Source organism: Sturnira hondurensis, unplaced genomic scaffold, assembly GCF_014824575.4.
Source record: "Sturnira hondurensis isolate 20B ecotype Veracruz unplaced genomic scaffold, ASM1482457v3 Scaffold0016684, whole genome shotgun sequence".
Classification (NCBI taxonomy): domain Eukaryota; kingdom Metazoa; phylum Chordata; class Mammalia; order Chiroptera; family Phyllostomidae; genus Sturnira; species Sturnira hondurensis.
Genome location: NW_028089315.1, coordinates 4,138,857 through 4,142,977, shown reverse-complemented (window position 1 = coordinate 4,142,977; position 4,121 = coordinate 4,138,857). Strand labels below are relative to the sequence as shown.

Below are 4,121 nucleotides of genomic sequence, written 5' to 3'. Positions count from 1 at the left end.
GGGCTTGCAGCCTGGGGGAGAATATCCCATAGTTCCAACTCTCTATCCCCAACAGAAATCTTTTCAGCAGGATTAAGTGGTTGAGGTCAGAATGCCCCAGGCTATTGGAAAGTCTCAAGTGTCATTAGCCAAATAGGCCACTGGATGTCACACTTGATCTGAGCTACCACACATTTCATTGTCCAGTGCACTTGGCATGGACAGTCTTGGCTTTTAGAGCTGGACCAGACCTTAGTGATCTTTGAACCAGAGTTTGAACCACAGTTTGGCCCTGGCCAAATTTGTTTTGTGTATGTTTTATTGATTTTATTTTTCAGTTAGATTGTAGGCATTCTACAGGAAGAGTCCTACTCTGTGGAGCCGTACTTGGGCCTTTGACTCATTCGAGTTACTCACCTGGTAGACAGTGGCACGTGGAGCACCTGATTTCCTATACAGAGGAGGAGACTGACCACTCAGACACCTTAAGTGGTCTGACCAAGGACACAGGTCAAGTAGGGAGCAAATCTGGGACTAGAACACAGGTTACTTGACTCCCAGGTCATTGAGCCATGCGCTTTAGACATACATGAGGCTTATGCTCCTTTAGGAAATGTCTACTATGCAGGAACAGATGAGAAGGCTCACACCTGACTCTGAGCTCTGTGCAATCACTGGCCTCAGGCTGTTTTGACTTTCACATCAATACCAGGTTGGGTGTTTAATCTCATCCATGTTTTATCACATGAATTTGCTTGGGGGGATGAGACCAGGGTTAAATCCTGGAGCCTGTTTCCCAAGGCACTTATCAGAGACACATTAGACCTACAATAAAGTCCACAACCTCTAACAGGAAAGCAGTGAGACAAACCAAGGGTCATGATTTATACCAGCTCTTATCAGAAGAAACAAGCCAAGAGAGCTCACTCTTACTACTAATAGGTTATAATGTGGACACACACATACACACACGCAGGAGTTTAAATTTTCATAGCCGCCAGATGGAGGATGTAGCTATTATTGCTCACATGCTATGTAGTACCTTCAGAAAGGATGGGTCGGAGAGGGTGATTAGCTCCCATATTCAGATTTCCCTGGTTGCGTTCTTACTAGAACAGCAGAAGGTTATTTTCTGGGACTCCACTGGCACATTTGCAGGCCTAGGACCTCCCAAGATAAGAGTCAATGAGGTTTCCCTTGAAAAGATTTCACTGCCTGGGACACTTGTTCTGAGATCCCGCACATTTTGGGGAAGATGTAGTCCCTTTTGGGGACCAGGAATGTGGAGCATGAGCTGTGCTTGTCTCTCTCTCTCTTTCTTTTTTAAAGAAATTTTGAGATTTTTTTCATTTGCAGGTAAATCTTACTGCCATTAATGTCACAAATATGCTAATTTAATTACCAAATTCTATGTATGTAAAACACACAGTGCAAACACAAATATCTGTTCTCTCCACATGCCAGAGCCCATTCATTTCATGGTTTGGAAATGGGGAGAATAGAGTCCCCTTAAACTGCAAGTCAGCAGATGTTTCTTTACAGTTAACTTTAGCAAAATTTATACAAAATAGTGACTAAGAATGATCTCCTTTACTTGTTAACTCCCCAGAAAACACCTTCAAAAACTGCATTTTGTGAAAGTTTTGGTACCAAAATGTAGAAAAACTGATCTATACAAATACTAAAAAGTTAAAAGTTCCTTAACTTTTTATTCCTGGCCCCACTACCACAATAGGCAGGGTGATATACCTGATGTAATGAAGAGAAAAAGCAAAATACAAAGCTACGACAGATAAAAGACCTCAGGAATATACATNAAAAGATTTCACTGCCTGGGACACTTGTTCTGAGATCCCGCACATTTTGGGGAACATGTAGTCCCTTTTGGGGACCAGAAATGTGGAGCATGAGCTGTGCTTGTCTCTCTCTCTCTTTCTTTTTTAAAGAAATTTTGAGATTTTTTTTCATTTGCAGGTAAATCTTACTGCCATTAATGTCACAAATATGCTAATTTAACTACCAAATTCTATGTATGTAAAACACACAGTGCAAACACAAATATCTGTTCTCTCCACATGTCAGAGCCCATTCATTTCATGGTTTGGAAATGGGGAGAATAGAGTCCCCTTAAACTGCAAGTCAGCAGATGTTTCTTTACAGTTAACTTTAGCAAAATTTATACAAAATAGTGACTAAGAATGATCTCCTTTACTTGTTAACTCCCCAGAAAACACCTTCAAAAACTGCATTTTGTGAAAGTTTTGGTACCAAAATGTAGAAAAACTGATCTATACAAATACTAAAAAGTTAAAAGTTCCTTAACTTTTTATTCCTGGCCCCACTACCACGATAGGCAGGGTGATATACCTGATGTAATGAAGAGAAAAAGCAAAATACAAAGCTACGACAGATAAAAGACCTCAGGAATATACATCTAGTTGACACTACATTGCATTAATCCATAGCCCCACTGTTTGCAAGCTGTGGCCATGTCAGCTGAACAAGAAGGGTTTCCTGTTTAAGCTGCAGTGACTTTTCTGACTAGGGACCATTGCTTCCTTCTGTGGCAGATTTTTTGGGTTCTTCTAATGCATTTGGGACCACTGTCTCCAAGTAACCTACCTGCAGCTTTCCTACAACTCTCACTCTCCTGCTAAGAACTGTAGCCCTTTTCTGCTACCACATCTGCTAGTTCTCCTACCAGATCCATAACAACCACCTCAGGGGCTGCCCGAGCTTCTTCCACCAAAACTGTCCCCCTTCATGGGTCCACAGTTTGATTGCCATTGTCCATTATAACTTCCAAAATCATTAATAGTTCCCACCACCACCATACTTACCACCAAACTTGCCCCCTTCCTTGGAACCATCATATCCTCCACCACCCTGGTCTCCACATCCTGCTCCACCACCCCCATAGCCTCCTCTACTACTGAAACCAGGTCCACAGCCATGATACCCACCACCACCTCCTCATAACCACTTCTGCTGCCACCACACCACGGCCTCCTCTTCTACCAAAGCTTCCACCACGGCCAAAGTTACCTCCAACACCTTTAAAGTTTCCTCCGTGACCCATGAAGTTCCCACATCCACCTCCACGGCCTCTTTGGGACCCAGCAGACTGCATTTCTTGTTCAGAAAGGGTCTTTTTCACTTCACAATGATGCCCATTAGTAGTATGGCATTTCTGACCAACAATTTCATCCACTGAATCATGATCATCAAAAGTTACCACAGCAAATCCTCTTTTTTTTCCCACTCTGCCTATCTTCCATGACTTCTCTTCTTCTTCAATCTTGCCATACTTTCCAAAGTAGTCTCTCAAGTTATATTGTTCGGTATCTTCTTTAATACCACCAACAAAAAATGTCTTCACAGTTAGATGGGCGCCAGGCTTAACAGAATCCCCTCTACCAACAGCTTTCTCTGGTTCCCTTACCTGCCCATCAGCCTTGCAGGTCGAGCCCACGTTGCTGCCTCCGCCTCCTCCACACAAGAGTCCGTGACAAAGCCAAAGCCCCGGGGACATTTTGTCTGGGGGTCTCCCAATCACCAAATGATCTGTGAGTATGCCCCATTCTCAAAATATTCTCTTAAACTATGGTCTGTAGTTTCACAGCTCAAACCACCAATAAACAGTTTTCTCAACCGCCCTGGTTCCTTCGGGTCGTGGCCCTCCTCCCCCACCCGGCAGTGGTGGGGGCTGTGGCCGCGGCCAGAGTCTGGCTGGGGGTGACCTGGTGGCGGTTTTACGTCCATTTGGAGACTGGACTCGCTTCTTCCAACTCTTATCTCTTCAGTTGATACAAATTTTGAAGATGATAAGGAAACTGACTGGAAGTCTCCTGAAAGTGTATTTAAACCCTTAAAAACTTTTCAGTTACCCTTGACATTCAGTTTTAGTTTCAAGGACATAGCAGTGGTTAGACTTTAGGTAAAGTATGCAGTGATGGCCCTGCAAGTCTAGCGCCCCACGCGGCTGTGCACAGTTATTACAATACTGTTGGTTTATTCCCTATGCTGTGCTAAATTTACATCCCTGTGACTGTTTTGTAACTTCCAACTTGTACTCCTTCATCCCTTCACCTTTTCTTTTCCTTCTCCCCCAACTACTCACCCTCCTGGCAACCATGAAAATG

The 4,121-nt window shown here is 43.5% G+C and overlaps 1 pseudogene; it reads right to left on the bottom strand.

Annotated features, from left to right (window-relative positions):
• Nucleotides 1-2,621: 2,621 nt before the first annotated feature.
• LOC119001536 (heterogeneous nuclear ribonucleoprotein A3-like) lies at nucleotides 2,622-3,741 on the bottom strand (annotated as a pseudogene).
• Nucleotides 3,742-4,121: the final 380 nt, after the last annotated feature.